The sequence below is a fragment of the Calidris pugnax genome, unplaced genomic scaffold, assembly GCF_001431845.1.
Source record: "Calidris pugnax isolate Ruff unplaced genomic scaffold, ASM143184v1 scaffold407, whole genome shotgun sequence".
NCBI classification, from domain to species: Eukaryota; Metazoa; Chordata; class Aves; order Charadriiformes; family Scolopacidae; genus Calidris; species Calidris pugnax.
In genome coordinates this window covers 898386-921213 of record NW_015091179.1, presented here as the reverse complement: position 1 = coordinate 921213, position 22828 = coordinate 898386, and the positions used below count along the sequence as shown (strand labels likewise).

The following is a 22828-nucleotide window of genomic DNA, read 5'->3' as shown; positions in this document are numbered from 1 at the left end:
AGAGCTGGCCAGCACCTCCAAGAAGGTGGCTAAGTGGAAAATCTCCCCCCAAAAAAGAAAAGATAGACACTTTTTCTCAAGTTCAGTTACTGATGGAAGGAATGGGAAGTTTTCCTCTCTCCCTAAGATGCTGCATTGTTTTGGCAGTTGGGAAGTAAGAACCCTCCCTCCATCATACATGCGTATTTCCCCACTACTGAAGTGACAGTTTACAAAAACTGACAAAGACCAAAAAAAATTCTGCCGCCAGAGTCATGATCTTTAACAAGTATTTTTAGTATTCGCCGTGAATAGGGAATATCAAAGCAACCAACTCCACTTCATACAGTTGACACTTCTTCAGGAAACAACCATCAGTGCCACAAGGACATTTTCTGTCATGTTGGGGGGAGGAAGGGGGGCAACAAGCTGTAGGCAGCAGCTCAATGGACTCTATTCAAACGCTTTGCTGAACGGGTATCTAAGCGAGGAAACGGTAAGGGAAGCCTGGAGCCAGAACATCTCCCATGAGACAGTGAATCAAGACCTTCCTCTCTCCTGTGACTCAGTGTCACAGGAGGCAAATTGCAGATGACTTCTGGCTGTCTGAAGCTGCAGCCATGGCATTGCGAGCAGACTGGCTCCTCCGGATGCGTGCACGGAGACGGAGAGGAAGCAGGATGGGAGACCTGCTGGGGAGGCCCCATGTTGCAGCTGCTTCTTTTTCAAAGCCTGGCCACCATCAGTCCTGCTGAGAAGATGTCAAAGGGGCAGCAGGCACCTCTGGCCTGTGCTTCATGCACAAAGACTAGAAGAGAACAAGAAAGAACAAATCAAAAGACTCAGAGCAAAGAAAGAGCTAAGGGCTGGGAAGAGAAACACATTCTGGGTCACAAAGAACAAGCAAAGCACACACAAAACATGCAATTACCTGCTGCAGCAAAGGCAGCAGGATCATCTCATTTCATGCAATGCATGTATCCCTTGAGAAAATGCAGCCTTTCTGCCACTCTATCCTCTTTCAGAAGCTTTCTTTCATGCCTGCAGCTCTCCTTAGCCTAATGACTCTGATTCTCTCCACCCAGGTCTCCTCTGCCCATATGAAAAGGAGGGACACTACTGAAGAGCAAAACAGCTTGTGTGCTTCTGAGAAGACTACATTCCCCTCTAGTCACTAAAAAACCCCAAACCAATGAGAAATGTTGGCTTCATGAAAGAAAACGAGAAAAAAGAAAGATGGTTTCTAAAGCTAGCCAAATATTAGAAATTAAAGTCATTGCATTTGGATATAACACTCAGCCTCTGGTTCAGTGTGACCACACCAGAGCTTCAAGGATTACTAACAGCTTCTGCACGGGTTTGCTGCCCACACCCATTCAGCAAAGGGTACCCACAGCTAAGAGAACGTGTCCTCTTGCTTACTTATTTGGAGCTCTTGTTTGGAAGCTTGAGCCCAGAATACCAAGAGCAGCTATTTCCAAATATTTCTGAGGTGGTGATTCACACACTTGCAATATTCCATGAGCATTTGTCATTGCCGATTACCTTAGCAAGCACTGTTTGCAAAGCAGAGGTGAAGGAGTGGTGCAAAGACAAGCAGTTCACATCCCATCTTAAAACAGGCCCCCCTGTTGTGTAGCACAGCTGAAGTGCACAGCCAGCCTCTTCCTAAAAGCTCCCAGGGACAGGCACCACAAGCTCCCCAGGCAATCTACTCATCACTTCCTAATCCTTAACTGCTTTACATTGCATTCCCCCTCTGAATTTTCATGCTGAAACAGCCTGACTGAAAGCAGGGAAATGTGATGAAATGTCAGGGAAAAAAGAAAGCACGTGTGCAAGGAAACCCTGAAATTTCAATCCACCTCATGCAGTTAGCCTGAAGAACAGGAGGTGAAACCCTAGCTCTAGTGAGAACTGCAGGAGTCTGGCAACCAATTTAAGAGCTCTCTCCGGTACTGTGCTGAGGAGGTGCTGCAATCTCAACCCCAGGATGGAAAGAGCACAAACTGGAATAAAAAATCCAGGCTGAAGCCCACTCTTTGTCCGTGATGGAAAATAAACCCATGAAGGACAGTAAGTTAAGCCTTCACCAAGTCTCACTGCAGGGCCAGCTTCTGTGAGCAGTTCTCATAAACACACACTAGACACTCCTTGTTTTTCACTTCAGGAGTCCCCCTCCAGCTGTGAGCTACCCACCTGATTGTGTGCTTTCAAATAGACAGTGTTAGCAGTGGCAAATGGTGCCGTATGGATTACACTGGAAAGTGTGGTTCTCTACTTCTTCACTCACCAGGGACGACTCTTGCAAACTGCAGAAATTCAGGGATCCCAGAGACCCACCTGTGAAGGGAAGAGGAGGCACCAGGAGTGAGTAAACCAGAGTGGCTGGCTTAATCTAACAGCTGTCAGAAGGGCTGGGCTTGATTCCACTGTTACTCTGTACTCTGATGTTTCTGGCACTAGAGATTCTTCCATGAGCCGGTTCAGTTCACTGAACTGGCAGAAAAATAACAGAACAAAAAAAACCACTGCAGCAACAATAGGCTCATCCGTCTTCTCTGGCTGCATCCGCTGAGCGCATGTGAGACTGTTGCAACAATGTGCCAAAACCAACTATTTTGAACTGAAGGAGCACTGAACACTTATTCTCTTGAGAAATTCATCTTGTGCACACTGAACTGACCTTGCTGGGCCCGAGTGCCATTAGCCCACCAAAAGGACATGGAACAGTCAATGATTCTCTGCAGCTTTTCCCAGCTTTGTCCTTATCTATTTTAACATTTTTTGCGCTTTAAAACAATCTCTTTCTATCTGAGCATGCCTAGCACAAGAGGATCCCATCTCTGATGAGAGGGTTTTGCACGTTACGACAAACAGCAGCAGCAAAAGCCCTGCCCTCCACTGAAGAGCCCCATCTCTACGTAGAAGTGGTCACTCCTACCTCACTGCTGGATGAAGACATTTGTTGCCTCCCAAGCAGCAGGATCTGGGCAAGTCACACTTCCTGCAAGGCAAAGCCCCAGCAGGTAAGGCCAGTGTACGCTCCTTACAAGGAAACATCTAATGCTCCCTTGCTCATGCACTGGGAACAACCGCAGCCGCCCTAAAGGGTGGGGGAGAGATAGCACTGTGAGGCAGCACGAGGAGATAACTGAGAAAACCAAGAAATACGTGGATTTATTATGTTATTCAGGCTTGAGTTCCTGGAAAATATATTTTTTTTTCCGGTCTGCAGCAGCATGAAACACCAGATGCATTTCTGACACCCTATGGCACCATTCATGGCACTTGGAGGGAACCAGCAGAGTAAATCCTGTTTGCTTCTGAGAAACACCTTCTCACTCCACCGCTGCAGCACTGCCGGTCCTATCCGACCCTAGGGGATCTGGGTAATTAGTTTGGTTTTACAGAAAACAGTAAATTCACAGAAAAAAGTCTGAAGCTATTCAAATCCCCAAATAATTCTGGCAGTAAAAGATCTGAGGGTTACAAACCCCAAACTCTTTTGAAGGAACCATTTTAAACTTAACTTGATGGGTTTAGTTGGTGATACTACTCGGAGACAATATATTTCCAGTTGAACAAAGGCAAAATTTGGGGATAAATCTCTTCTTCCTCATTTGCCACCCTTTAAAGGGGGGATTTCTGCCTTTTCTGCCTTACTTTTCAGTTTGTCCACCAAACTGTACATCAGCCAGGGGGCTGAGGAACCCAGGAAGCGGCTTTCACAGGGCTGGGTCAGCTCTAGTTTTTATCAGCTCTTTGCTACTGGGGAAAGGAGTTATTAGCTGCCTTCTAACCTTACTGAGGAGGCGTCAAAGTCAACTTTCCCCTGCTGAACTTTGCAGATCTTCTAGTAGCACTAACAGGCAAAGGTATGTTCATCCCGTGGTTACACCAGTTCATGCCACCCATAGCTGATGACTCTGTAGGAGATCACATTTACTGGTGCAGAGCAAGGCAGTTTGTTACAGACCCATTCCAAACAGGCAGGAGATAAGGGAGTCAGAAAACCTGTCCAGATTTCCTGTGAAGTAACTGGGTGTCCCAAGGATTCCTGTATCAAAGCTCCCCTGGATCCAGCAGCTCTGCACCCTGACAATAATCACGCCATCCCAGTCACTCAGAACTTTGTCTCCTCTGGGGAGGGGGGGGGGTGCTCGCAGGGGACACTTTTCTAACAAGATCTGCACTTTCACTGCAACTTGTTGTGAAGAAGAAATTAGGTAATTAGATCTCATTTCCTAGCCACCGCTTATTTCCACAAATAAAAAAAAAAAGCTGGAACTTAGTATCTTTGAGTTCTCTTTCACTTCCCTAAATCTGGCTGAAATCTGCACGTGGCAGCAGTGATACAGGATGTATTTTTTCACAGATCAGACTCAAGAGGACAGTGGGTTGGTGTTTCTACTGATGCACCTGCAAAGCAACTGAAAGAAGTCATGGGCAGCCAGAGCAGGCAACAGTCCCTGCTCCAAACAGTCCTCACAAAAACTTACACTGGGAGACGGAGTCACATCTCTTGGCTCCCAAACCAGTATTGATCCCCTAGGTCCTACTGTTCCTGATCTCTGGAAGAAAAGCATTTCTGGGTAACAGCAAGGATAGTGCTAAGTCTTCCTTACAGTTTCATGTTAAAATGAGGAAGGCAGCCCAAGGTCCTTGTCACAGCTGCGAGTCACCGCAGTATTACTTCAGCCACGACAGCACAATTCCACTGACAGGCTGGCATAAAAGCTAAATAAGGAGGCTGAATCAAACCTGTGATGCTCCCAAAAAGATACCCCGAAGCAGAAGTGTTCTACTCCTTTCTGTAGTTATTTTTAATCTAGGGTGGACTGTGTCATCCTGGAACTGAGTCAAATGAAAATGAGAGATTTAAAGCACTTCACTCTCCCCCTGCTGCCCCTCTGCTCTGCGTCAGTCATCACTTCTTGGTTTGTAAACGCTTAGTGGGATTTGCACAGGGCCAGGCAAATCAGGCTCCTCCATTTACTGCTATACAACACATATATTCCGGTAACAGGCTGTACTCCTGCCAATGCCTTCTGTTTTCCAACTCATTTCATTTTCTTTAGCGACTTTCTTTCAGACAAGTGGATAACCAGAGCCTTAGGTCAGCTCCATGTGGATTCCGCTTCTCAGCGGTGCCAGTTATTTCGTTGCAGAAATCTTGCTCGTGTACGAAGCAGGTACAAAATCTCTCCTCGCCATGCCAGACCCAGTTTATTCCGCTCCCTTTTCACCATCAGTCAACCCACAAAGCACTGACTGCTTCTCTGCGCTGGGCTTTCCCTGGCTGCCCTTCCTGCCAGGCTCTCCCAAGCCAACAGCCAAGGAAACCTGTCCACACCTATGCAGGCTGGGGCCGTGCCTTTGTTTTGGGCAGTGACGTGTGCTTGGGGTGGAGGCCACCATTGTTTCAGCTCCCTGATTCCACAAAGGAGCGTTAATAATTTCTTAAAACTGCAGTAAATGAAGGGTGGCAGTTACACCCAACCTATAACATCATACGTCATTGTTTTTCCTGGTACCTGTCAAAAAGGGGGTTTCTTCCTTTTGCTGTGGGAAGGTGGCTGAGGTTGCAATGGCACCTAGGCAGAAGCCACTAACTTTAACAGGATTTCTGCCAAACACATGGACCATATCAATGCACAGACAGGGTCAGCCTGAGCCAGGCGTAAGAGCTCTTGGGACCTTCTGGATCAGAAATCAGAGCTGGGTTTCCTCTCTCAAGGGCCGCTGTGTCTCTCCTCATATGGAAGGGATGCAGAGGATAATGCAGCTGCCATCTGTGTTCAAAGCAGTTTGACAGCACCAACAGAAAAATACAACTGTGCTGTGGAAAGCAGACGCTTTTTCACAAAAATGAAGTGACTCTCATTTATCCCATGAAAGGTATTTCTTGCAGAGAAGTTGTACACGAGCCAGTCTGAACTCCTCTAATTTGTCTCAAAAGGTACCCAGCTCTTCAGGTGCTCTCTGACTTGAAGAGTGTAATTACACACCAACCCTTGGCTTCTTCAAGCATCATATAAAGAACAGAAAATAGCAGGAAACATCCCCCCTGTTGTCTTATATAGCATGAAGGTTACGTACAAGAACAAAAACATTACAACCAGAAATCTCATTTTGCTGAAGATAATCTCACTTTTCATATTCAGTGCAACACTAAACCCCATCCTCCCAAAACTCAGCTGTGCCAAGGCTTGTGAGCTTAGAGTGAAATTATCTCCAACAGAAAAGTTTCACTGCCCCAGCAAAAAAATGAGTAGCAGAAAACACAAACAAAATGACACAAGTGGTGAAAAGTAAAAGGAGGTGGTTTAGACACATCCTATCTTGATATGCAATGTTTCAGTCACCAGGGTGAAGAAATGGGTTTTCCTTTTATGCAAGGGTGGGCCAGATCCTTGGCTGGAATAAATCAGTGCTGCCCTGCTGAAATCAATGGATTGTTGCTGATTCACAGCAGCTGAGGGTCTGGCATGTGGTTTTTCTCCTGACAGTATCACAGTAATTTGATTCTAAATTAAACGCATGTGGAGATGTTGTTTTCATACAACATTGTTAAATACCAAATATACCAAAACTGAACTAAACTAAAATTAACCTAAAATGAGAGAGAGTAAAGGGAATGCCTCTCTACTGTAATGTGGACTCAGAGGCTAGAAAGAATCACAGGACAATTGATGAAATCCCTTGAAGCATTCTCACTGACTAATTAGTCTCTTCACTCTGGAACAAGGCCATTGGTGGTGTGAAGGTTTCAGGGTTTAACACATTTCCTCATGCTCACTAAGAGCTCGGCCTAATTCCTGAAGCCAAAAGCACCAAGGATGCAAAGAACAGCTGGAAAAACTGGCATGAAAGATGACTAACGGTGATCCTTTCTCACTAGCCCTCAAGAGCACTGGTACTCTTGAGGCCACGCTGGTCTTGAAGCCAGTGATTCCTGCACAGCACTAAACTGCTGCAACCAGCTGAGAGAAACTAAAGGATATTCTTCAGCTGCAGACATGGAAGCAGCACCCTGGGAACCCCTTGAGGATCACAGCAAACAGGCAGGGGAGAGGCACACCCCATTGCAACCGCTTGTGCAACTCCATCTCATTTAGTCACACGGTGGTGGACAGGAGCAGGACTGTTGCAGCCACACACCAAGCAGGGAGTGATGGCCTTCACACAGAGCATCCCCAGGCGCTCTCCTCCCATTTACACTTTCCCTCCTCCTAGATCTGTCCTGCCCACCATGGCAGTGACTGAGCTATCAGCATTGCCCTGTCTGGCCAAACCCCAATTCCCCCTAATCCCAAGCATCCAGGCCTCCAGCAAGTGCTCGGCCTCTTTGAGGACCAGCAAGGATGATGCTAATTCACTGCTAAAGTGGGTGGCAGTCTTTATTAATGTTTCAGGCCTGAGAAATCTCGCCAGTGCACCGAGAACCACAGGGCTCCTTCCTAATTACACAGCAGAGCACCGCATGATTCATGTCAGCAGCTCCTCAGCCCCCTCACCTCAGTCCTGGCTGGTGTGACACAATAAATCCGAGTGGAAGTGATTAGCAGGTTGCAACCGCAGCCGCCTGCTCCCCGGCACTATTAACAAATAAGGCGCCACGGCTGAGCCGTCGGAGGGCAGGCAGAGGCCTGTTGAATCACGCTCCTCTGCATTGCAACATCGGAAGTTGCACTTTAAAACCAATCGCCTGGGATGCTCTCCGATTGCCCAACGAAGGCTGGAGGAGGACGGAGAAACCCGGGCTGAGAATATTATAGATGCATTTTTGAATTCCCAGGGGAGGTTCGAAAATTAGAACTAGCTCTGGGGCCTTTTGTTTTTGTTTTTCCCTTCCCTCCTCTCTTCCCTTTTGGTCTGATTAACTTTGGTGACTGGCTTGCACAATTTTATCAGGTTGGGCCCGATGAATCATTCATCTTCAGCAAGCAACAGCAAGAGATTGCAGGGCAGGCAGGGTCTGTGTTTCAGTAACCAAAAACGGCCAAAAAAATAAAAAAACCTAACAGAAAAACACCCCACCAAGAGAGAGGGAATAGGGGCAGGGAAAAAGAGACAGTGGGCCAACAGCACTCGTGGACAGCTTTCTGATGTCTGGTCTCAGACAACTAGCAGCACATTCATTTGTAAGACTGCCAGACCTCCCAGGAAACCTAAAAGGCTGCTGTTATTTATAAAGCTATTCTGCGTGTAAGACTAGCTCATTATATTTATAGGCACCTGTCCCATTCACCCACTTCAGGGCCCTTGTTCCCATAAATCTACGAGGCCCACGGGATCTGCCTTCAAACACCAAGATACCTCTCCTTTCTGAGCAGGGCCATTTGGAAGTGTCTGTCACCACGGCAGGGCTGAGCAGCATGTACACGTAAATATATACCTGAAAGCCCCACATTTCTGTCAATGCACAGGAAGCCAGACTAGTGAATTTGTCTTCCACGTGGAAAGCACCAGATTTTGCATTTCATTTGTAAAAAGCTCTCAGTGATCTTAGCCACAAAGGGTTGATTTAAAGGTGGTTTAAAACTGTCAGCTGGCTTCAGGAGAGAAGATATACAAGTCAGTCCAATCGATTCTGGCAGCCTGGACTCCCAGCCCCCCTTAAGAAGGAAAAACAAAATAAAATCAACCCTCCTAAGTTTTATGCCTGAACTTCAAACAATCTGTGCATAAATCCAAATCAGAGCTCGGCTGGTCAGACATGAAGAGCTCTGCAAACACAGCCCTTCAGCGAAGCTGGGGATGTGGGCAAGCAAAGGCAGCTCCCTACAAATCGCACTGAGGACAGGAAAATCAAGGGATTTTGCCTTTCCAGTTTGTGGGTGTTCACACACAAACACAAGCAAGCTTTTCTATTTTGAAGGTGAAAGACTTATTTCTCAACAAAAAAAGTAAAAATGGTAAATACAGATCTTGCCTCCTACAGATAAAACATGCAAGATTTCACTCTTGAGACCAGCTGGGCTCACTCCTGTCAACCAGAAGCCTTCCCCAAATGTAGATATAGGAATTGAAGCAAACTGCTGCTTCCAGATGTCCATATGTTAGCAAACTTTCAAGCAGAACCAAGCTCTACCAGTCCCAATCCCAGATTTCTTAGGTGCTTCAATTTGTGCAGTGATTTTGGGTGCTGGTTACCAATTGCTAAATCAGATCTAAACTCTCATGCAGTTGTCCAGGCCTGGCTCCCTCCAGCAGCCACACAATCATGGTGAGAAGCATTTTGGCTCACTGCAAGTTGCAATAACAGGCAGTTCTTGAGAGGAGTCTCAGAGAGCCCCCTCAGAGGCAGAAGCTTTCATAATCCAAGGGCAGATACCATTTTTCCTGCTTAATCGCTTGGAAGGATTCCCTCTCTCAGTCATGAATTAAAAGTCATCCAGAGAAAAATATTTGCCATTTTGCAATGTATTTCAGGGACTGATTATTTAACTATTTAATGTGCCATAAATTCAAACCTTTAAAAAAAAAAAAAAAACAAAGGAAAAAGAAAGGGGCTCCCACAGCTCAGAGCATACCCATCCCCACATGTCTATCCAAGAAGAGCCAACAGTCCAAAAGTGAGAGGGAAAGAGGCTGAAGTTCTGCGGGGCTGGATCTGGAGGTAGGAGCTTCCACATCTTAGCATGAGTGTCTGATCCTGGGCTGCACTACAGTGAGCAGGTATCTCTGTATACAAGAGGTAGCCACAAAAATTTTAACCAAAATTTACATTCCTCTATTAAAAGTCATCATCTACATAATGCAGCATTTACTAACAAATAATCATCTCAAAAGATTCCCAACCAGTTCTGCTAGGAACCTAAGCAATGCAGCTTTGGGTTCAGGGTGTGAGAGACATGAAGCAAAGCTGACTCAAGCTGCTTCCAGTGGCTAAGCTGAGTGAAATGCAATAAATACAGAGCAAACCCGATTTTTCCTTTGCTGTTGCACACAGTATTTGCAAGCAATTACACTGGCAGTGGCAGCTTAACATGCAGGAGAGTAATCAAGATACTTTGTGCATTATTTACACACCTAGTTACAAAAGTTCAGGCTTATAAACTGTAAAGGAAGCTGGATTTTTAGAATAATTTTGTGCCTTAAGACATCCATTGCAGGCACAAATGGGGAACAGATAAATACATTTAGGCTTTTTCTCTATGGTCTTCCATCCCACACAGTCATTTGTGCTTGGCTAAGATTAACAGCAGCTCACATATCCCTCCTGTAGGATGCATCATAGATTTTACTTGATCACTTATGCCTTATAATCCATAACCACAGATGATGAATTATGGCATGTTCTTTAGAAACCGTCCAGTCTCCCTGTAAAGCAGTGATTAATTCATGTTCTCTGGTAGGTTACGGCCACAATCAGTTGACCTCAGAGGAATGAAATGCCACCATGTGTCCTAGGAGAATGGAAATGCAACAGCCCCTCTGGGAAAGGGTGAAGCAAAACATCCATGCAGAGGTTATTTTGTTAACCTAACCCGACCGTCTCTCAGGTGCCTTAGAGGATAGCTCGGGGCTTCTCTAGCAAAAGACAGGGTCATGCCATAGGGCTCAGCTGACTGGCAACAAGATGGGCACTGTGCACTCACATTTAGTTGAGGTAAATAGTGGCCTACAGCCACCATTACCTGAAGGCTGGTCAGTGACCTGACAGCCATGGTTCAGCTCCTAGAGTCTTCTAGGAGCCATACCTTCCCCACCTCAGCAGCAAATCATGCCTGGAAGCTAAGAAGCCCCCCTGTATGAACATACATGATCCACATTGACGCAATGTGTGGATAGCTTCACTGAGTCTATACTCAGGGGACACAGGACCCTTTAGATGCCTGACTTCTGGATATTCCTCTGACCTCCTACTCACATGTTTTTAGGGAGTTGGAAACCAGGCTACAGCAAACACCAGACATTTGGTGTCTCTCTAGGTCACCACCCCATCTCCAGATCCTCGCTGGTGCCCCCAGAGGTCAACTCCTTATCTTTAAAGCAAGTACAGATTTTCCAAGAATCCTCTCTCAAGGGGAAACCTTCTTCTCTCCTCCTACCCCCATCCTTGAAGCAGCAATGAACAGCCTCCGGAGTCTGCTAATACGGATGTATCAGGGCTCGCTTTTCAGGAGGACTTTTAACATCAACACCACGACACCTTATTTTTCAGTTCTGAAGTGCTACAAGAAGAGACATCTCAAAAAAACCAAAAAACAAACAAGTGCTACAAGAAGAGACATCTCAAAAAAAAACAAAAAACAAACAAGGGCTAGAGAGTTTACTCCCTAACTTCTGACCAACACTAAGCTCTGATGAATGTACCACTAAAACACCAGAAATGAACACTTCAATTTCTGGAGTGTGGGGAAGAGAGAGGGAACAGACAGACCTTGAAGGAGCAGGGAACTCAGGATACCACCTTCTTTCTCTCCCTGGGTATCTATCCGTAAGTTCCCCTGTCAGGGTCCCAGCAACAGAGCTGAGCAATGGCTGACAGAGACAGTAGCTCTACAAGCCATTTTGGGAATGTCCCACAGAGTCTGAAAGCAGCATTTACAATGCTGTTTTGCAACTGGGAGAAGAATCACAGTATGATCCAGTAATCAAGGAAAGCAGTCAGATTCATAGAATATTTTTTAACCCATAATAAATAACAGTTTCCTAAACTTTATTGCGGTCACAAGTCAGAACAAAATTTGATAAAAAAACCCAATTATTGTGCACAGAAGATTTTGAAAAATGTCACTAAATCCTCAGGGGGAAAACAATGAGTGCCTTTTTAATGAAAACCAAGCTTATGGATTGCTGGTTTCTGAAAGCAGCCTGGTGAATGTTTTTGTTTTCCAATAAGCAAAATAAATACTGGAACAGATCCATGGTCCTTTCCCTTCCACTGCTTCAAACCTCCTCATTTTTCAAAGTGGAATAAAGGATACTTGTCCTCTGATTTTAAAACCAGTAACCGGTGCCCCAATGTACTGTGAGCCAGAGGCAGGGAGGGCAGTGCAGGAAGGGCAGGAGACCCTGATGTACACTGGGGATTGCAATGAACGGACAGCAAGAAGCAGAACCTGCTCCTGACAAACTAGATTGGGAAAGTGCCTGGAGATGGAGCTTATCATGCCACAACTTGAACCTCCCCAAGCAATTCACACACCCATGTCTCTACATGAAAGCAAGGAGATGGGAAGGAAGCACAGTTAGGGTTTGGCGCTGCTCAAGCCCCATGCAATTACAGGCAAGAGTAAACATCTTATTCAAGGATGAGCAATCGTCCCTCAAGGGAAAACCCTGGGGCTTCCAGCCCTCCCAAGAAGGTCACAAATGGGTACAGGAAACAAGAGGAGACTTGCACAAAGGGAAGGAGCTAAACCTCACTGCCCATGGGTGAGGAACTGAGCAGACAGGTCCATGTGCTCCAGCACCGGGCAGATTTCTGAACAAACTCATGGGAAGCTGTGGCATCACCGAACCTTTTGTTTCTGAAGCTCCAAGGGCATTATGCAGCCTTTCTTCCCAATACAGCAACTGTAATAAAATCTCCAGCTTAGCAGGAGCACCTAATTTAGTGTCTTTCCTTCACGGCAGGAAGAGGGGGTATTGTGTGAAGTTGGCAGCAGAGCTGTTCCTTACAGAGGCAGGGGATCCTGAAATTGTACCCAAACTCTGGTCAAACCTCACTTCACACACCTACATGCCCATCACGCAAGCTTCAACATCTCCAAATCAAACCATGGCTTGAAAGAATAATCTTTAAATCCATTTTTTACTTTCAGTGCCATCTGCTTAGTACAGCCAAGTTTACAGACTTTCCATTTCCCACTCATTAAGGCCCAACAAGGCATGGGTTGTACAGTGTCTGACCCAAGAAATTCACACTCTAAAGACTTACTTACTGGTGGCTATTGAGAGCACTTCTGCAGAGCTGTGGTGGCTCCCAGGAGACAAGCATATGCACTTCTCTGTAGTTACATCCCTGCCACTGTCCCACATGACTGGGCGACTGTCGGCAAGCTCAGAAGTCTTTCTTCTGTGAAGGAAGAGGGATGAAGTTGGCAGCAGAACTGCTCCTCACAGATGCAGGGAATCCTGAAAATATACCCAAATTCCGGTCAATCCTCCCTTAACACACCTACATGCCCATCACACAAGCTTCAACAGACAGTTCAAAAACTGAGACAGGTAACATATGTCAGCACACATCATCTAGGTATGAAGGGCCTGAGGAAAAGTCCATTGAATTCCTTCAGCAGGCTCAGGAGGGGACAACTGACAGCTCATTTGTTGCCATAAGTACTTGTTTCTCAGGTGCCAGGGCTGGGCCAGTCGATGCTAGCTAATTAATGTCCCTGAAAAAAACGAAACCATCTGGCTATACAGTAATTACTCTTCCTGCCTGGGCTCACAAGCCCACATGGCAGATCGTGGAGAGGCCAAATCAAACAAGCAAGTATGGTAATGACGTACTCTTTGCTGCTGTCACACAGCCCAAGTAACTGCTCAGGAAGTCCAGGCAGCCACCCAGCCTGCAGACACTTCCTTCCTTTGCTTAGTGTCCTGGCGCATGGAGAGATCCTCCCTCACCCAAACACACAGCTGGCAGCAAGGGGTCTCACAGCCATGGTGTGAGCCAGACCAGGGTCTCTTTGGCAAGGAGGTCAGAGCAGGTCCTTTCCAGCTCACCCCTCTGCCTGCTGAGGGACAGCAAGCTCATGCAGCTCTGGTCAAAGTGAGCAGTGCTGGCGGGCTGATCGAGGTGAACAGGGCCAGCCCAGCTGCCTCCCAGCCCTCCTACTCGTGCTGATCCTTGTCTGTGAACGCTGACTTCTCTTCCTCTGCTGGTTTCCTGGCCTCTTGGGAGGAGGAAGAGGGAGTTTCCTGCTCTGCAGAGTCACAATTTGACGGAAGCATCCACAGCCTTCACAGCCCTAGGATGGCTGTCACGAGTCCTTGGCTCTACCCGTGCATGGCCATACCTTCAAGCCAAGGTACAGACCTAGGATCAGGCTCACAAAAAAAAAATGACAGATAGTTACTAGTAATTACTCCAGCTGCTCCCTGCTCTCCCACCACTGCTATGGTCAGAGGCAGGAAAAATTGTGGAGGAAACAAGCCTTTTCTGGAAATGCCCCAGCTAAATTGAATCAGCAACAAGTTTTGGAGGATGTTCAATCTGGCAGCCACTGAGGGGCCTTCAGAAATGCCTTTGCATCCCTTATGTTGTTGGATATTATTCACACATACAAAAGCTTTATGTATTGGTCATATAAACAATGTTTCAGGGCAGTAATGAGACAATCAAACCAAATTAATAACATGGCATTCAGTGTAAGCTTTTCCCTCGCTAACCAAAGCACAGCCAGACTTACTCTTCATTGATTTTTTTTCATTACTAATGATGATAAAAACAAAATAAGGGTACTAAGAAATCAACACATGTAAACTACAAAAAATTCCCTGAAGAAACCACAAACCATACTCCACAAAAATCTGGCAGGATAAATAGAGCTGTAATTCAAAGGCCACACGCTTTCCCCAGCAGCATCACATGGGCAGCCCATGCCAGCTGCCTGGACAACCTCATCATGAATGGCTTGCAAAGGTCTCCCCCCAAAAATGGGTCTTTGTGCAGGGCTCATGTCACAGTCTGACTGGGAAAGGAGAGGTGAGGACAAGCAGAGAGAGGAGAAGAATCTGCCACCAGCTCCCTCCCATGCTTCCTCCTCTTTGGAGATCCTGGACCTTTCCCTTTGGTTTTCACCAAAGGGCAGAGTTAAACTCAGTTCAAGGTAGGTAGAAAAAGGCAGAGCTCTACTTCAAACATGCCTCGGTTGCTTGGTGCAGTACAACTGCAAGAACCGGGATGAAGGAGGAAATAAAAAAAGACTGTGGTTAATTATGAGTATGTTAACATGGTAAGAAATAAGGCAGCGAGGATGGCAGAGATAATTACTCTATGAGTTGCATTTCCCTTTTGGACAGGAGATAATGAGATATCCTTTGCTATGCAGAAGAGTCTCAGAGCAGAGCAAATGCAAGTCTGGCATAGAGCAAGCAAGTTGGAGCTGCAGAAACCCACTACCCCCTTACCAGTGTTGGCCAACAGGGCCAAGCTTTCTTACCACTGGGAGGACAGAAAACAAAATTAACTGATTCCTGAAAAAGAAAGTATTCCCTCCTCCTTGGGCACTACCCAGCCACTCTTTAGGATCCCTAATGTGCACAGCTGCCCCAGGTTTCCACAGATGTCACAGATGTGTCCTGCTCAGCAGGGCCCGTGGCCCAGGGAGTGATGCAGAGGGGACAAGTGCATTCTGATGCACTTCTTGAAGCCTGGGCAGGCAGAAATGAGCCGCTTGTGCTGGGAGCCCCAGCAGGCTCCGGGGAAATGCACAGAATTGCACAAAGCTGTTTGGAAAGAGCCATGCAAAGCAGCCTTTGGCTTCAGTAAGGCAGGGACTGCTCCATACCTGTCCCCTCTGAGACACGGCTGCTTTTCAGTACGGTGAGCCCCCAGGAGTGCTTAGAGTGCTGCAGCCCTGCAAGACCTGCAGAGTATTTGGCTGCCCATGGAAAAGGCCCAGTGTGGGTACATTAAAATAAATGCCCAAAACTATGTGAGCAAAACCATCATCAGGTACACAGTTACTCTAGCCAGTGAAGATGAAGAAATCTTCTTTCACAAAGAGCCACAGACAGAAAGCATTACTATTTTGTTGCCTTGCAGGTCCCAGTCAGTCCTGGAGCTGACAGGGCAGTGGGATGGAGTTTCCTCTTGTTTATTTACATCCTGAGTCCATCCCAGTACCTCTTCCCCAAGAGCTCCTTTGCTGATGAAGCAAAGTTTCAGCTATCGAGACTATTTTTAGCACCAATTGCTAGGAGAAGCTGAACCTTTTAACAAAGACTCCTCAACACTGTAACGAGCACATCATTGCTAAGGGGAAAGAAAGAAAAAAGCTGGGGGTGGGCTTGTATCTAGGTCAGCATCAATCTCTCTCTGTCACCTATAGTCATGTTTTATGGGAAGCATGTGGATAATAAATGGCGATTATGGAAAGCGGAGGGGAAGAGGCAATCCTGAGAAATTTATAGTTAGGAGAGAAATCACATTAATAGGAGATAATACAGAGCTGCAAAACTGTTATAAAAAAGGCATTAGAAGAGCTCTGTAATTGGGGTTATTAGACACAACTACACCAGGCTTTTTTTTCCTTTTTGGGTGCATGTCACTGTGATGGATGTCACTTTCGATAGTGATAATAACAGTAAAATATCCGTGTTAAAGCTGAGTACATTAACTTTTATATTGGTGTAATTTACTGCGTTATGAGTTCCCATCATTCAGGAGCGAAAGACAAAATGCTCTTCCTTACGATGTCGATAACCATGCATACACTTTACAGGAAGAAGTGTTTCTTTAAATATCTATTCTGTGTCAAATAATTCTTTTAACTTTCCATTACTCTTTTCAGGAGAGAAAAGGAGCAGAAGAAAGGGGTAAGCTATTCATATTGCTAACATACATCATGAGCTGGATTTGCCATTGCTCTGTATCTGGTGAAGTCATTCCCAGCTGCTTTTCTGGCCACATATACAAGAGATTAGTTTGCTACACGGGAAGGGGCAGAATGGAATGGACAGTAGCTACTATTTTTTAAAAACTACACATGCATCAATATGATATTGTAGGTAAAATTAGACCTCAAAAAGAAAAAAAAAAAAGAAAAAAGAAGGATTCTTCGGTAGAGAATCTGCTTGCAGCACTGTGCTCATTTACAGTGTGGTTCAATAACGGGAAGGTGGAGTCCCTATTCCTCAAAGTGGAAATGATGTTGTACCTGCTACAGCATTACAGTCACATGCACTTTAGGTGCTCAGAGTTATTAGAACAAGTTAAGCCTTAACTTCTTTCTATCCGTTCTCCACTGCAGAAGCTAAATAACTGCTAAAGGAACAACAAGCTTGGTCATTCCCAGGCTGTAAGTAGAAATCACAGTGTCGTGAACAACACAAGCATTGGGTCAGGCTTAGGCTCCACGAGGAAGCAGGGAAGAAGCTGGACGATGGCAGCACCTTTGGCTCCAGCAATAGGAGAGACATGGTCTGCTCTTACGCTGCCTCCCCAGGCACATCCATGCCTTTGGGCAAGTCACTCCTTTGACTACTCTTTCCGAAAAGAGAATGCCCCTAGCTAAGCACTGTAATTGTAGAGGGGCAAGCACAATGAGGCCTTGAGGGACTGCAGCAAGAATCCTTTCTGATTCAAGATAAGCTAGTTTCAGATGGTGCAGAGCTCTAAAGCAGACGAACTACCCATATCAAAGGCAAAAGCACTCTTAGAGAGCTACTTCAAAACTGCGTAGAAGTGAACTTGATACCACTGCAATTTCAAAAACGGAGTGGGCATCCAGTGGCTGAGCTACACCAAGTTTTAATACCATCAAAATCACAAAAGAAGGAAATTTTCCTTCTTCCTGCAATACATGCAACACATATATGCAATACAACACAAGCATTGCTGTTTAGGTGGGCTCCTGCTTTCACACAATCACTCCCAGTCTCTCTTAGCCAAGAGCCCATGTCCGTAACGGCAATGAGACCTAACATCTCCCTCCAGTCACTGTACTCCTCAGGGCCAAGGGGTCTGTAGGGCACTGAACACGAAGATAGTTCTGCTCACATTGTTTTGTTTGTGAAGTCAATCAGTCTGCTTGCCTCCAAAAGGCAGACCTTCCTACCAGCTCTCACAGCGCGAACATAAAAAACCCCAAACAGGGTTGTGCACAGCACAAGGAACACGCACTGAGAAATGCAATCAGCTCCCCCAAGCTGCACTTTCAAATTGCAAATTACAGAATAGCTTCAACGTTAAGAAAGGATTAAATGACTCTGGTTTGTTTCCAAAACAAAACGCTGCAGTGTGGCATTACTGAACGCCATCCCATCCAAATGGAATTCGACACTTCATTCAAGCCCAAACATTTTTCTTCCATGTGTTCAGCTGATTAATTGAGGATTCAACTGTTTATGTCCTCCTAGGCACTGGTTTGGGGCTGTTGATTGTTTTTTCTCTTTTAACAGTAACTGCATTTGATCAAAGTGACTCTTGCCTACACACATGAAGGCTTTAGCTGGTACCTCAGAAGTGAGACAAGGAAAACAGGAGGATTATCTCCTTCCTTCACCTCTGAGCTAGTTGAGCTCACACCTACTGAATACCCTGATTTTTCTTTCCTTGTTCCTCACTTTGTGAGCCAGACTCTGCTCTCCACACCTCTGCGCAGACTGCACAGTTGCCTCTGTAAATGGTAGAGAGGTCTCTTCCTGCTGGCTTGACTGGCGTTATCCACTCTAGCTATGCAATACTGGACCTAAGATATCTAAAGCTACCTGCCATCTCCCTGCCTTCCTACTGTTTCTTTCACAATGGTTAGTCTGCTGAGAAAATATTTACTTTGCATTTGAGAAAAGGTCACTGACTGGTGGTGTAAACCACTCTGCTCTGAGACAACAGGAATGGGAGTCAGATCCTAAAAGAGAAAATCAGCCTGGAGTCTTTTTCCTCCTCCCCTGCTGCCTCCCACATCCCATTCAGATGGCATGAAAAGGCTCTCAGTGGCTCCAAACCCAAAGAAAGGAGGACATATTTCATGTTCCTCATGAAATCTACCTCCATCGGTCCCTTGTTCAGCTCTCAGCAGGAAGCAGGGCTCGCCCTAAATAGAACCGAGGTGGGTAACAAAACAGGAAGATTCATTTCCTGTAGCATCAGGGGGCTGGCAGGAGCAGTTCCCTGTCCTCTGCGTGCTTTCTGAGGACAGTCCTCCAAAGAGGTACAAGCAAACACAGCTGGAGTAGGGGCCAATTGCACTTTACTGACCTTGCCTTTGAAATACACTTTGTTAGGTGTGCTCCTTATACCCAGCTGCAGGAGCAGTGACACAAGAGCACATCAGCTGCATCACGCTGCCGCAGCGGAGCAGGAGATGCAGGATATGAAATGCTTTTGGTAGCGTTAACACTGGGTCAAAGGAAGCAATGCACTCCCCTGTGCACAACAGTGTTTTATGTCAATTTCAAGTTCACTTTCTACCAGCAACTTGGTGGTTCCTATGCGGTTTCATGTACACAAAGAACAAAAGGGCATAAACGCTATAATTTCAATGAAAAAAAAATCTCCCACTTAAATTCAAGGAACAATAAAGTTAATAAACTATGTAATTACAATCCCGGAGTACACATCTGTCTGTGCAAAATACCCCCTAGTATTGTGAGCAGCCACACAGAAAATCTATATCCTGCCAGGGCAACTGCCTGAGTAACATCAAGCCAAATTCAAAGGCCATTAAACAGAATGTGAGCCTGGCTGCTGGTTTCAGTAGCTTTGGACCAAACCACTTCAGCACATGAATAGTTTCACCATTCCTTTGCTTGCATAGGGATATATCTGTCCACTCAGAGCAGCAACAGCTGTTTAACATGGAGCAGTGGTTGGAAAGAGCAAACATATTAGGGAGGAGGGTGACTGAGGGAGGAAAAGAATATATGCATGGGGAAAGGAACAGGGGGAGAAAAGGGGGAATTTTAACAAGGATGAAGATCTCTGGTGTATAGATCCCTATCTAGATTTAAATGACTTAGCTCCCAGGCTGTAATAGCACAGCTGCAGCAGCACAGCTTCAGTGCGTGCAGTTCTTCCTGCCCCAGATCCTAAAGATGAGGTTTCGCAAGATGGTTGGTTAGAACGAAGACCTCATTTCATTTCACCTCCCATCCTGTCCCCTGCTCCTCGCAGCAGTGCCTCACCCTTCCCCTGAGCCAGCTGCAACATCAGCCTGATCCCCTGGGGATCTGCTTCATCTCAAAAAGACAGCAGCAAATAAGCTATCAGGGAAAGAAAGAGTTGTAGTTTTTGGCTGAGTGTGAGAAAAGCCGATTCACATGGATGAAGGTGAGTAAACAAGTTGGTTGTTCTTTGCAAGGTAACGCAGAGTTCTGCAGAAAGAACCAAACTTCATTCATTCACCTCCAGAATCATCCACACTCCCAGCTGCTCAATGAGGGCTTTGCACGCAGACTCAAGGAAGGGATACTACAGATAACAAGAATCTGCTCAGGAGAACATCATGCACTGACTTCAAACACGAACAAAAAGCAAATTGTGACTGTGCCAGGACTTCCAATTACTTGAACGCCTTCATGGTCACCAAACATGGTATTTCAGGCAGGTAATATTCCCTGCTCAGTGCTCAAGTCAGTCCCTCTCTCCTTCCAAGAGGCTCACAGTCTCTAATGGTTATTTCTTTCTATAGAGCACTTACCAGAAACTCGGAAAGACTGCACCACTGCCTTGCAAGGGTTCCAGCTCTGTTGTCCATGAGGAGGATGGGAAGGTGGGCTGGCTCCTTGTGCAGTCACTTTATCCAGGGGCCTGCAAGACAAAAAGGTCAGGAAATATAGAGGAAGGACAAGGGGAGAAGTTGCCAGAATTAAAAGATTAAAGAAACAGAGTTGCCACTACAAGCATTTGTTGCAAGGTAGAGCCCCTATAGAGAGCGGCCCCTGTACAACAAGAGCACATGGGATAAAGGCAGGCAAGTACTTGGCCCTTGCTTTGCTTCAGTTCCCTAATCCAGCACAAATGCATTTGAGGATTTATGGGTTTTTGGAAGCTTCCAGCAAAGCTTAGGGCCTGTTCCTTGGGTTATTGTTTTCCCATCTGTTTCTCTTCATTTTATTCCATCACAGAGGCCCCATCGTGGGACACAAGAATGTGACCGGAACAATAGGCAGAACTTGCTGCCTCCAGGACTGCAGTGAGGGCAGAGCCACCATCGCAGGATGGGAGCCAGAGGCTTCTATATTTAGCCCTTTCTTGTTTATTCCAGATCACATTCGCACCCTGCACTCAAGAAGTGAGGAGGCTTTCACCACACCACTGTCCCCGAGCACTGCACATCCAGCAGGGCCCCCGAACATAAAACATTCATTTCCCTTCTAATAAATGCCAACAGGAAGACTTCCTGCTTCCCCCTCCCCTTTCCAAATCCCTATTTTGACAGACTTTTTTCTTCATATAAGCAAACTAAACAAAACCATCTCCTCTTCTGCAAGGCTGGCGGCCTTGGAGCAGCACCAGGACTCTGGAGCTGGGACAGCGTGGCACTGCCTGTCGGAACAGGGCCCTGGGAAGAGGCAGAAATGGGTGAGTTTGTTTCCCCCCGTGTTTGAACCCGAGCTAAACTCACCAACCCACAGAGACTTGCCCCAAGCCCACACCCCAACACCTGAGGGCAGGGCAGGTGAAGGAGAACCAGGTCTGAGCAGCCATCCGGCCTCCATCAGTGCCGTAGCATGTGCATACGCCTCTCAAACACAATGGGTAGGAGACTGCTGAGCAGAAGCTCAGGTCTTATTGCAAAGCCCTCTCCACCATGCCCCAAGGCACCTCTCTACCACTCTGAAGGCAGAGAGGGCTCTTACCCTGCAGGAAGCCAAGCTGACTGTGGCACCAACTGCAGTGCCATTTAGCACTTAACTCATTCGCATCGTCAAGGCAAGGGGATCCCGCAGAGCAAGAGGAAAATCCATCACGTTTCCAGGAACACTTACCTAAGAGCTGTGCTGCCTGAAAATAGTTCAGTGATGGACAAGTCCTCTTTCTGCTTCTTCCACAAGGGCTGTAGACCAGGACCACTCTGCACTTCATCTCCCCAGTTCTAGCAAAGTTCTACCAAAGGCTGCTGGAGTCCCAGTGAGAGGCTTGATCACACAGGTGCCCTCCTGGGCACCTTGCTGCCATCCATGTTACTCCCCCTGTGTACCAACATGTCTCCACACCCTGCCTTTTCTCCTGTAGGCATTTCCATCACTGCCAGTTCCCCATTCCTTCTGAAAGACCTCCCACTGTAAGTGGCTGTATCAAGGAGAAAAGGCTGATGCTGGATGGGATGTAAGAATATTATTTTTTCCCCTTGTAAGTATGTCTGTCCACAAAAAATGAGCGGTATCTAGCTGTGTCCAAGCATGGCTAGAGAAATTACACCTTCTGGTGGTATCACAAACCATGCCACTAATTTGCTTTGCGGCCTCAAACTTGTTTCAGGTTAAATTTTCCTCCCTGAGGTATTTGCTTCCAAGGCTTGCTCTGAGGTAGGGGTGTCTGATGATTGTTTGGAGAGGCCTGGAGAGAAGAAGCATAGTTACGAGGCTGAGCAGATTGTCCTCCTGCAGCTTGGGATCAGCCCTGTTCCTCTTGTGCTCACTGAACACCTTTGCACTGCCAGCACAGACATGTGTTCATCTGCCACACAAATCCCTTCACCTTTACTTCTTTTGTGTCCTGGAGCCTGGCCTCCCTCTGCTCGTGCCGAGGAGGCAGTGCACGGTCAGTTCTCTGAACAACGAGCACATGCCAGCAAGCTGTAAAGGAGCCCTGTGTGTACAGCGAGTCTGAAAGGAGGGGAACACTTTCCATCTGGCATTCCCGCAGGTCTTGAGACAGCAGTTATTTATCCAAGGTAGAGGAGAGAAGGGTGCTGAAGTTTCCAGTGGAAGAAGCTGACAGAGAAGCAATAGCCATGCTCGGGGCATTGCTTGGCCAGCAAAGCGCTGAAAAAAAAAAAAGAAGAAATCATGCTGCTCCATCTTGCAGCCAAATTTTCCCTTATATCTCCCCCTTCCTTCCCAGATGTGCCTCCCCAGAGCAGATGAGATGAAGCTCAGACTCTTTGGAAGCTTTAGCTTCCACAAAGGCTTTGAGTTACTATCATCTCAAAAACAGGGCTCAGGCTTAGGCTGAGGGCAACAGCACTGACACCAAACACAAGAGGATGCTGCCATG

At 46.5% G+C, this 22828-nt stretch overlaps 1 long non-coding RNA gene across 1 annotated transcript; it reads right to left on the bottom strand.

The window, feature by feature from the left end:
• Positions 1-47: 47 nt before the first annotated feature.
• LOC106898257 lies at positions 48-22579 on the bottom strand. The gene is made up of 5 exons (XR_001413904.1): positions 21598-22579; positions 20307-20416; positions 12879-13071; positions 2273-2322; positions 48-787 (listed from the first exon to the last, which is right to left on the bottom strand). It is a non-coding gene; the product is annotated as an uncharacterized LOC106898257 (long non-coding RNA).
• Between the last annotated feature and the right edge of the window lie 249 nt (positions 22580-22828).